At 30.0% G+C, this 13,249-nt stretch overlaps 1 long non-coding RNA gene across 1 annotated transcript; it reads left to right on the top strand.

Moving 5' to 3' along the window:
* The first annotated feature begins 432 nt into the window (after positions 1 to 432).
* LOC142225888 (uncharacterized) lies at positions 433 to 1,767 on the top strand. The gene is made up of 3 exons (XR_012719485.1): positions 433 to 763; positions 829 to 1,192; positions 1,257 to 1,767. It is a non-coding gene; the product is annotated as an uncharacterized LOC142225888 (long non-coding RNA).
* The last annotated feature ends 11,482 nt before the right edge of the window (positions 1,768 to 13,249 follow it).

The following is a 13,249-nucleotide window of genomic DNA, read 5'->3' as shown; positions in this document are numbered from 1 at the left end:
CTTTACAGACTATCAGTTATTCCGGACGACAGTGCTCGTGACGAACATATCCCATATATTGTGCACATTATAATTTAAGTCCGACGGCATAATCGATACTGCTGCATGTTTATGGGATCGATAACACATTTACCGATTATTTAGTCATCGCCGACAAGTCGTATCGATCCGACACATTGTAAAATTCTTTACAAACACCGACATTCCGTCCGGAATAACTGATAGTCTGTAAAGCGCATTAGTTGCATAGGGTGACACAAACATGGATAAAATTGCAAAAATACTCTTTTCGTACACACCAAGGCATATTAAAGAGGTAAAGTCATGCAATCAGGTGACTAATATCGACATTCATCTTGTTAAAGGCTTTGTTTACGTTTAGTAGGTTTGTTTACATTCTTTGTGTACATAAATATTACAATACAACAACCCAATAAACACAGAATGAGCGTTTTTCAAATGCAACACCTTTTCAGTTTGAGGGTAAATATCATTTTCAACATAAATTCAACTTGACTTGAAACAGCTCATCTTCAATACATCTTCAAATTGTTTGCGAATTACAACCAATTTGGCAAAATGTTGACGAAAACTTTGAAAATGTGTTGAAGATAATTGGAGAAAACTTTGACAAAACACAACCCTGAAATGCAACGAAAAAACCACATGGTTTTCAATACTACTTTGGACAACAAAGTTCGTGGAAGAAATACAAAAATGTGGAAAGTTTTTAATAATCAATTGAAATTGCTTATAATAATTGGTAAGTAAAACTAAAACACGAAATGAAAACTTTAAGGAAGTCACTAAAATCAAATCTCTTTGCAGACAACTAAAATATTTGAATGCTGATTCTTGGACACATTAAGAGACTGGCCGATGAAAAATGATAGTGGCTTATCGAGAAGAGAAAGTTTCCATAAATCAAAGTGCAACCAAAAAAACTTGGTATTTATTCTTTTCCATATCAACAACTACTGGATGATAATTCGCATCACATCGATAGTTTAATTTACATCGCATCATCGGTTTAATTTGTTATTTTGTGAATTGAAATTGCTGGAAATTTATTCCAATTATCTAGTCATCAAGTTCCTGAAAATTGCCAGTATTTTAATAACAACAATTTTGTAACACCAACGTTCTTGAGGAAAACACGAGGTACGTGGTCAGTTGGAAGAAATACAAACTGGTAAGTCAAAATAAAAAGTGAAATGAAAACATAATGGAAATCACAAAACTCGATTGTTTTGCAGAAAACTAAAATCATTGGATGGTATATTCTTGGAAGATGTTGGCCGATGAAAAACCGATGAAGGGAACAACAAAGAAAAGTTTTCAGAAAACTTACAAGGTGCAACCAATTAAAACAAAGTGCAACAATTCCTATATCAAGAACTTCTGGATGAAAATGTGCATTACATCAATGTACATCCCGTCATCAGTTTGATATTTTGTGATTTCCTCTTGCTGGAATCTATTCTAACACACAAGCCAGCAAGTTCCTCGATAGTAATTATTTCAAATTGCCAGGATATTAATTAATAGTTATTTGACACCAACATTATGGAGGAAATGGAATTATACATGTAAAAATGTTTAAGATATTTAAAGTTGTATTCATAGTTTTATTTATTAATACGTTTAATAAGATAATTACATTTTGATTGGTATTATATTATTATTTTTATATATTATTAATGTTATTTTTAAGATTATTATATTTGTTAACGAAAAAAATAATAAAATTTACAAAATCTCTAGAAATTTAGTATTGACTCTCAGTTAGAACTAGGATTGACTTTCATACAAATTGTGGTTTGAAAGTATTCGCAACAATGCTAATTTTTTATTTTTATCACATTGAAAACTGTTTGAGAAATTATTGAGTAGCGATGCATTTCAATTTGAGGATTACAATTGAGAAATTATTGCTATTGTGTTGAATTTTACTGTTGAGGGTAATGTCTGTTTTTTGTTGAGAACGCGATTTTCTCAACAATTTCTCAACTTGAATATTACCCTAATCCTTTGAAAAAATGTTTGAAAAATTATTGAATTTTAGTATTTTTCAAACGTTTGTGTTTATTGGGAACACTACACATACACAAAATGTCAACTTAAGTGACCTGTCATTTTAGTTTGACTTTCTAAATATCATGGGGTGTACACACGTTTGCTCGTGACTTTACCTTTAATTAATATGCCTTGCGTACACACAAAGAAAAAATTATCAAAAACTATACTATAAAAGCATACAATTTATCTAATTTACTAGTATTAAATAAGACTTTAGAAGTTTGTTTGGAAAGCAAAACAGAGAAAACTAGTTAAAACTGACAGAAGAATAAAATTGGTAAATTTTACAAGTTTTTAACTGGCTTATTTGAGAAAGCACTTTTTGACAGAAATTAAAATAAAACTGTTAGAATAGCTAAAAATTACTGTTTCTATTTGCTATTTTCAATTTGTTATACATATTTATTACTGGTTACACCAAATTAAACTCAAAATGTATTATGACTCTTGATATATATTTATTACACACGAAATATACATGCAGCCCCCATATAAGTAAATTGAATCGCAAGGAATTCAAATTCTCCTCAAAAAAATCCAGCTATTTTTGTAAACTATTTTTATTTGTAGGAATTGTATTCAACGTGTCATCAAAATTTTATTGGTCAAATAGGTGCTTTTAGAAAAAAATCAAATTGATTCATTCTAAAAGCATACATTATTCTCTTAAGGCCTTGTTTAGTTGCCATTATTTCGCTAAAATAGCAACGTTGTAATATTATCCTAGTCAAACTCATTACGGGATGCGATGCGAATGCGCATCATACACAGAAAAAAGTTTACTATTTTTTATGAAAAATGAACTAACCCATAGTAAGAATGACCATGATTTGGCGCCAAAGATTTTTTTCATCATGATAAGTTCATGATTTTCTTATAAAATAGTTCATGTATTGCATCGTATTTTAGTTCATTATTACTATGAACATTATTACAAATGAACAATTTTTTGGGAAACCTGTATTAAGAAATTGGTTTGAAATACACTGTTTGTCGGTATAATTTTCAAAAAAGTAGAGAAATTGAGGAATCAAAGGTACAACAAGCCTGTATACAACTGAGACATTTTTCGTACAAAACAAGTCAATTTTCTATTACCACCAGTATTTTATTTCAAAAAATTATTATTATATTACACAAAACTATGGGTTATGATATACAATAAAGGAAATATTTTTATTAGAACGTTGGATGCAGTTACCCTGCCAGCATTTCAAAGTTCCATTTCATCTTCATCGCTACCACAGACTCGTAAATGTCACTACAACCATCCTACTGTGATGGGGGGCAGCATATCATAAAGTACAAAATGTACTTCATACATGTATTTTGCCATCACTACTTTTACAAAAGCCATTTTATTTTTTGTGAAACGCCAAGCGCAACCAGCTTGTTATATTTTATTTAAATAAAAACGAAAATAAAGTTCTGAAAACATAGATTTTACGCTTAAAATTGTGAAAGGTATATTGGTGAACAATTTTTGATTTTCCAAATGGAATAAAGTGATTGTTTTTCAAATATTTTACAGACACGCTGCCTCCATCGAATAAAATCACTGGCTGATAGACGCTGCAACATGTAACTCTACATCATCATTAATGCAAAAAATTATGTTAAATGTGATGTGATAGTGGTATAAATGTTATATTTTTAAGAATTTGTAAATGATTAATCAAATTAATAAATATCTAAACAAACGTGTTTTACTCGACCACAATGATTCTTTTACCACTATCTTAAAATGTGCTTTTTCTGATTGTTTGGAGGGTCTCTTATTGGCGTCGTTCTAAATTGATCTATAAAGGCACCTAATAATTGCACTAATGCGAAACCTTTTTGTAGTAACTTGGCGTGGTACAACTTCTCAATAGTGACGGCGCTTTTCCGACGAGTTTTTGATATCGTATATGATTGTTTTCGACGTACTGGGGATTCTCAGAAGCGCCCCCAAATTCAAAAAATGTTGGCAGGGTACTTGTCGGTAGTTAGTAATAGCTTCTTCAAAGGAGTAATATTCTATGTTATTAGGACTAAACTAATTAATTTAAATATCCATGTTTTCTATCCATATGAAAGATATATGTGGCATAAGTTGCTATATTCAATTGAATTGTCCAATTTTATCGATTTTGGCAAACTTTTGTTGGGCGGATTTGTCTTATAAGCATCTGAAATTGCAAAGTTATACAAAATATAAGAAAAATATTATCAAATTCTATCGTTCATATTGATTTTAAACTTACGGGTTTCAAGAGTATTTCCTAAATCCAATAAGGATATTAGCTAAATTAGCATTAAACAGTAAGAATATTCAAAAAAATTACCATTACAAGACCTGTCTACCTGCAAGTGAAAATAATTATTTTTAATAAATTGAAATTTTGGTTTTATTAAAAACGGACAAAATACCGTTTATAGGCCGGTATGCACCTCTAGCGAAATTTTCGGTAGCATAAATTTATTTAAGTCTACAACAAAAAAACAGGGCTGTGTACACAAATTTTAAACCAGCCAATCGCTTTTAAAAATTGTTAATATATGTTCCAAATCAAGGCATATTAATTAAAGGTAAAGTCACGAGCAAACGTGTGTACACCCCATGATATTTAGAAAGTCAAACTAAAATGGCAGGTCACTTAAGTTGACATTTTGTGTATGTGTAGTGTTGTTGTATTGTAATATTTATGTACACAAAGAATGTAAACAAACCTACTAAACGTAAACAAAGCCTTTGACAAGATGAATGTCGATATTAGTCACCTGATTGCATGACTTTACCTCTTTAATATGCCTTGGTTCCAAATATTCCTCAAATAATTTTTTTATTATTTACAGACCTTTTAAAACTTTTACGCACACAATGATTGTAATAAATTAAATGTTTGCTGCCAAAACATGCTTTTGACAACCCTGTTATTTTCATTAGAGGTGCGTACCAGCTTACGAAATTGAACGATACCGAAAATTTCGTTAGCATAAATAGCAATGCATTTCTTATGGCAATGAAATTTTTCGCTAGAGGTGCATACCGGCCTTATAGAAAAACTTACCACATTGAAAAATCCATCCGGTAGGAACATTATTGAAATCATATCCATGGACTAATGGGACGTTTTTGAAATTATTCTCAGATTATATTTGAAATAAAAAATATTATAAAATTAGACATAATTTACACTTGTCACACCCAGAAAAAAGTGACCCCTTCTTTAAGTTAAAATGAACTCATTGTGAAGAAAGTTGAACTTCGTATAGCGCCAAAGACATTTTTATTTGTTTGAACGATGTGATTTTCGTAGAAATTAGGAATAATGCATTCCATATATTAGTTAACATTTTCCTATATTTATATACCACTATACTACAGAATGAAAAAATTTAACTAATTTGAATTCATATATGGAATGATTTTATTGAAATTTTTTCATTCATTTCGACAAATCTTACACATTTGTGGTAAAACTTTTACTTCATAATTAGAACTGCTTACCTTCGTTTTTAAATACAATTTTATTTATTTCTATAAGCAATTTTATCTTCAATAAAAGACATGTTTTATTAATATATTGAATATATTTATTAAGAATCAACAGCATCGAATCTCTTTGAAATATTAATTTATTATTCCACTATTTCCAATTTCCGTGTGATATTATCAACTGTAAAACGCACTTTTTCTTCTTCTTGTACTTTTCACTTTTAATAAGTTGCTGCCTAACGATTTTGTCCTCCTTTTACAATTTCAATACCTACAAATATAAAAAATCATAAAACATTTTTGTTGCAAAAGGTTAGCGTCACTGAATATTACCTGATAATTGAAGATTCCAAAATGAAGACAAATGAAAGGGTTGTTATTCTGCTGGTGTTTTCTTTCTTTATACACTATCACGAACATTGATAGATTTATTTAAAAAACGAAAATTTTTCTCACTAATTTAAAATAACAAATATTTTATATATTTTATTTGTTATATATTATATTATTTTACCATATTATTTTTTAACAATCTCTCCGCATACCAAAACAACGCGATTCCAACTAAAAAAACAACCCACGCGCAAATATATCGATTACATCCACGCGCAAACACATCGATTACGATGACAGGTATCGATTACAGGTAGACAATAGAAATGTAGGAAAATTTCCTATATTCTAACAAGTGTGTTTCCTTAAGTTTTGAAAGGATTGCATACTTCTTAGTACGAATGAACTAAAATATTTTTCTATGCCAAGTGTTGTTCGTACGTATGAAAAACTTTCTATTATAAAGGAAGTCGCAATTATCATTTTATAAGAAATTTTACTAATTTTGAGGAAACTTGTTTTTAGTTCGGTTTTTGTTTATTTTTACGAATGCTTTGTTATCGGTGAATAAAATTTTCTTTTTCAGTAGTAAATTCTTATACCCAGCGAAGAAAATAGTATGAGTAAAATTCCATGCCTTATTCTAGTTAATGAACTAATCCTAACTGCTTACAGTTTAGGATTTTTTTACTGAAACGAGTAAATTTTATTATTTTTCACAAAAATTTACCTTAATGGAAATAAAATGGATAAACTATATTGATGAAAATTTTGTCCTTTAGTTTCGAAGGCACTTTTTTCTGGGTGCAGTATAGCATTTAGTATTTAAGGTGTATATTAAGTTCGAGTTTAGAGGCTAAAATCGCAATTTTCATGATAAGTTTTCTTTAATAATCCATTATAAAACAAGTAAGAAAAGTCTAAAGTCGGGCGGGGCCGACTATATTATACCCTGCACCACTTTGTAGATCTAAATTTTCGATACCATATCACATCCGTCAAATGTGTTGGGTGCTATATATAAAGGTTTGTTCCAAACACATACATTTAAATATCACTCGATCTGGACAGAATTTTATAGACCTCTACAAAATCTATAGACTCAAAATTTAAGTCGGCTAATGCACTAGGGTGGAACACAATGTTAGTAAAAAAATATGGGAAACATTTAAATCTGAAGCAATTTTAAGGAAACTTCGTAAAAGTTTATTTATCATTTATCGCTCGATATATATATGTATTAGAGGTTTAGGAAAATTAGAGTCATTTTTACAACTTTTCAACTAAGCAGTGGCGATTTTACAAGCAAAATGTTGGTATTTTGACCATTTTTGTCGAAATCAGAAAAACATATATATGGGAGCTATATCTAAATCTGAACCGATTTCAACCAAATTTGGCACGCATAGCTACAATGCTAATTCTACTCCCTGTGCAAAATTTCAACTAAATCGGAGTTAAAACTTGGCCTCTGTGGTGATATGAGTGCAAATCGGGCGAAAGCTATATATGCGAGATATATCTAAATCTGAACCGATTTCAACCAAATTTGGAACGCATAGCTACAATGCTAATTCTACTCCCTGTGCATAATTTCAACTAAATCGGAGTAAAAGATTGGCCACTGTGGTCATATGGGTGTAAATCGGGCGAACGATATATATGGGAGCTATATCTAAATCTGAACCGATTTCAATAAAATTAGGCACACTTGACTACACTACGAATTGTATTCCTGGTGTAAAATTTCAACCAAATTGGGATAAAACTCTGGCTTCTGGGACCGTATTAGTCCATATCGGGCGAAAGATATATATGGGAGCTATATCTAAATCTGAACCGATTTCAACCAAATTCGGCACACTTTACGAAACAATTGTTCTCCTTGTGCAAAATTTAAAGTAAATCAGGCTGAAATTCTGGCTTCTGGGGCCATATTAGTAGATATCGGGCGAAAGATATATATGGGAGCTATATCTAAAACTGAACCGATTTCTTCCAAAATCAATAGGGTTCTATTCTGACCCAAAATACATGCTTGTGCCGAATTTTAAGTCGATTAGACTACAATTGCGACCTAGACTTTGATTACAAAAATGTGTTCACGGACAGACGGACATCGCTATATCGACTCAGGGACCGATCCTAAGCAATATTGCCAAAGACACCATATGTATGTCTATCTCGTCTCCTTCTGGGTGTTGCAAACATATGCACTAACTTATAATACCCTGTTCCACAGTGTGGCGCAGGGTATAAAAAATAATCTTTGTTTGGGCTATTTTCCATCAAGTTATATTTAAATGTGTATCGAAAACGTATAATTTTATACTTTTCTTCGTGATTTATTTTTAATTTTAGCGGCTAAACTCGAACTTAGTACTCACCTGTAGGAATTGCTGTAACATAAAAAATATAGATTCAAAAAAATGGTTGCATCTCCAACCTGTGATCCAGATGTAGAACAAATATATCATCCTATTACCACTCATGTTGTATATTTTTTATGTAAATCAATTAAAAATCCGCACTAATTTTAAACTATTAACAGAAATATACAGTTCCTTAATCTGTTATTTGTTTTTTTTTTTATCAATAAAAAGCGTTTTTGATTTCTCTACCATCACGTCATTCACTTCTCAGTTTCTAAAATGTTTCGAAATAAATGTAGTTTCATTAATAAACACCAATACCGCACGTACAATTTTGCAAAATTAAAACCACGTGTGCACTTCATAAATGCATCAACAGAAATAGTCATAAAGGTTACATACCCGCCTTAAGGAAAAACAACTCCACACACACGATCCCTTTCTGATCTCGCTATTGTAAGAAAACAACTCTCACCACAAAAGATACCAATAACACACAAGGCACATTCCATTGTCTCTAGAAACAAAACAACCAACAACAGCATAAATGACGCAATAACAAACACAAACAATCATACGAAATATACACAAAATGTCTCTAAAAACTCCCTCATATGATGCAATGATTCCATTACTCTCTTCTCACTTCATTTTCCAGTAGCACGTTTATTGATTAGTTGGAATTCTATCTATAAGTTAAGGTAAAATATATACCAAATTTATGAGGAATCTATAAAAAATTATATACACCCGTCAAGGAATATATTAACTACTTTTTATTCTACTTTATCTAAAATTTTCAATGTGAGGAAAAACACTCCAACATATAATAACAAGTAGATACGGCCGTAAGTTCGGCCAGGCCGAATCTTATGTACCCTCCACCATGGACTGCGTAGAAACTTCTACGAAAGACTGTCATCCACAATCGAATTAAGTAGGTTGTGGTATCTTAAAACTTCTTAACATCGTTTTCTAAATTGTGAGTTAGTCCATACGTGCACTGAAAAAACAGTGAACCCTTTTCCATTGCAAAATGAACTAAACTGTAGTAATATTGACCATGATTTAGCCCTTAAGATTTTTTTCAACTTGTCTAGTTTATAATTCTCTTAAATTTTAGTTAATCTATAACATTGTATTTTAGTTCATTTTTACAACACCATAAGATTTATATACCCCTACCAAGTTAACAAGTCAGTATTATTTTGGTTTATCTGCTTATTTTTTGGGAAACCCGATAATAAAAAGTGGTTAACAGTCTCCTTAAAATGTCGACGACTAAACTATTTTTAAATCAATCATTCCACAGTACAGAGAAATTAAATAATTAAAGGTACAACAACCCGTTTTACTATTATGAAAATTTTCATACATTAAAATTCAACTTTCTTTAAGCAAAAGTACTTTATTATAAAAACTTATGATGAGAGTTCTTAATACAATGTTTTTGTGAATAAAAATTATGACCACGTGGAAAAAGAAAATAGTTTATTTTAACTCGCTATTTGGACATTTTGACTTTTCCTTAGTTTTTTATTGATCGTTAGTATATTCACATATCTTGCTGGAAAAAATGGAAGGAATAATGAAAATTGTTAAACATTAACATGTAATAAAATATATTTTTTAATCTCTTTAAATTAGCTTGTAACTTACCATATTTGGGGGCATTTTATTAAATGGTGTAAGGAATTCAACTTTTCTTAGATAAACGTACCTCATAAAGTTTGTACCTGAAAAAATTAGAGAAATAATGAATTAAGTAATATATTAACTCATAAAACTGTGTTGTTATCGAAGTGAAGGACATAATACAATAAATATTCTTGTTAAAAGAAAGCCAAAGTTTTAATATAAAACTTACCAATTCTCTATTAAATTGTACGCTGAGGTTAAAAAGTTATCGAAATTCATTTGGGGATACTCTGAAATTAAATATTTATTTTTTACATTAAATAGAAAACATTAAATTGGTTTCCAAACAATCTAATTAAAGAAATAATATGCATAAAAAAAACTAAATATTCTGGTTAAAAGAATGTTAAAGAAAGCTTACCAATTCATAAAAATGTTTCCAAATTGTTATTCTGAAATTAAATATTTGTTTTTTACAATAAAAATATTAAATTTGTTTCCAAAAATATTTGGTTATTGTAATACTAAAATAAGGTATTAAAAGCATGTAATTTTGATAATAAAAAGGTCATAAAAATTTAAATATTCTAGTGAAAAGAAAGCCAAATTTTAAAAGAAAATTTACCACTTCTCTATTAAATTATACGCTGAGGAGGATTATAAAAATATGCCCGAATCCATCTTGGGGTTGCTCTGAAATTAAATATTTTTTTACAACAAAGAAAAACATTAAACTAGTTTAAAAAAAAAATAATAATTATTTTATTAGCAAATAATAATATAAATAAAAAATATCCTTTTTAAAAGAAAACCACATTTTAAAAAGAATACTTACCAATTTATGATTAAACTATATGCTGAGGTGTAACAAAAATTTTCCAAAAATATTTGATTAAAGTAATACTAAAATAAGGTATTAAAACCTGTAATTTTTGACAATAAAAATGTCATTAAAACGTAAATATTCTAGTGAGAAGAAAGCCAATTTTTAAAAGAAAACTTACCACTTCTCTATTAAATTATACGCTGAGGAGAAATATAAAAATTTGCCCGAATCCATCTGGGGTTGCTCTTAACTTAGATATTTTTTTACAACAAAGAAAAACATGAAACTTGTTAAAAAAAAAAAATAAAAATAATAATTAGCAAATAATAATATACATAAGGAATATTATTTTGTAAACGAAAACCACATTGAAAAAGAACTCTTACCTATTTATCATTAAACTATACGCTGTGGTGTAACAATCAATTTTCCAAATTCATCTGGAGTTACTCTGAAATTGAATATTTATTTTTTACATTGAATAATAAAAATTAAATTAGATAAAACAATTTCAATATACTTTCCATTTCAGCATTTTTTCCTAAATATTGAACATTCTTAATAACTTTTTTCTAAGCTACCGATCATCACTTCGCCATCGTACATCTCATCGCTAAAATATTAATAACTTTCATTTCAAAGTTTTAATAAACAAACACCAATATATGCCTAAAAAACCAAAATATTCCATACCTTTATATTCTCTTGTTACATACTTGCTAAAAAGATGCAACAGCCCACGCCAACGCCAACTATATAACTGAAGCATGCCAAACAAAACCAAGCAAAACCAAAACATTCCTACAACAACAAAAACACATGTGCCTTCATTGAAAACAACACCTCATCCAGACAAATAAACCATTCGCCAATAATAAACACACACAAAAACCACTGAAAGAACAAAAACAACCCCACGCTCAGATATACAGTCGACTCCGCTTTACTGAAACGTTAAAAATGCTGCCATTTAATTTCAGTTATCCGAAGTTTTTGCTAAAGCGGACTACGGATAACTGAAAAAAACTTCCAGTAATGCGAACTTCGGATAACTGAAAAAGTTTCAGTAAAGCGGACTCCGTATAACTGGAAAAAAATCCACTCAATTTCAGTTAACCGAACTTATGACCAATGCTATGTACATAAAATAATAAAAACAAGGTGTTTGATTCCGTGTGTGTGCCATCTACAATTTTACCTTTCAGTTGATTTTATTTACAGAGTGATTTAAACTGTTTTGAAAGTGCCATCTTCACTTGAAATAAAGCGTTCTCAATACGGAGAAGAAAATGTACTCTCTCTCAATAGCGAGAATGTGGCATTTTCAGTAAAGCGAAGTCATACTAATGTGACGAAACTCATTTGAACACAAAAAACTTTTCAGTAATCCGATTTTTTCAGTTAAGCGGAGTTTCACTAAAGCGGAGTAATTTAAATGAAATGGACAGAAAAAACAACTGGGGAATGCGATCGATTTCAGTTATCCGAGGTTTTTCAGTAAAGCGCATTGCGCTAAAGCGGAGTCGACTGTACACAACATCCCCATCACTCGCTACCATTTCTCATTATTGCATTGCATGCTCTCACTCTCAAAAAAAAATTCAAGTAACATCATCTTTACATTAAACATATTCCACATTGACGAGAAAGATCTCTGTACTATGCATTAGTTCATCGCATCTGTCCACAATTTACTCTAAAAACAATGCTCTTAAATGCATATCAGTATAAGAACGATGAAACGTTTAACTTAAAATTAGCAAAAACTTCATGAAATGATATCTACCCATTTTTGACGAAAATGTCTATAAATTTAATTACATGTGAACTAAAAACATTTCATTGGGAAATTTTTTACCAACAATTATTAACCATAGGAATTGTCAGTAAGAAATTGCTATCCACTTTCAAGTTCATTTTTCGTAAAAAAAATATTTTCTCATACAAAAAAATCTTATAGTAAATTGCACTTATTATTTAGAAAATACTATACATTTCACAAGTAGTTTTATAGCATGACAAACGAATTTTTAACTACCAGTTAAGAAATTTTTTAAGGAAATTTCCATCGTATTTTGTAGGCCATGAACTAAACGATTGCTACTTAGAATTTGTAAAATTTCCTTTCGAGTAGTTAATTTTCGTTGAAGATACGAAAAATGAACTAAAATTCTGGAAAATTCTTGTAGTAAATTATTGTAAAAATCTTCTTAAATTTACGAGACACTTTTTTTTCTGTGTGGTATATATTAGACAAAAAAGGTATGTGTAGGTAAGTCTACAAATAATTACGAATCGATATGGACTTTTGCACGGTACGTATGTAGAGAGCCAGAATTGAAATATGTGGGTCGCTTATATGGGGGCTATATACAATTATGAACTTGATATGGGCCAGTTTTTGTGTGATTGGGGATCGATTTATCTGAGGGCTATATATAACTATAGACCGATATGGACCTTGTTAGACATGGTTGTTAACGGCCATATATTAGCACAATGTACCAAATTTCAACTGAC

This window comes from Haematobia irritans, chromosome 2, assembly GCF_050003625.1.
Source record: "Haematobia irritans isolate KBUSLIRL chromosome 2, ASM5000362v1, whole genome shotgun sequence".
In the NCBI taxonomy this organism is placed as follows: domain Eukaryota; kingdom Metazoa; phylum Arthropoda; class Insecta; order Diptera; family Muscidae; genus Haematobia; species Haematobia irritans.
This window is presented reverse-complemented; position numbering and strand designations above follow the sequence as displayed.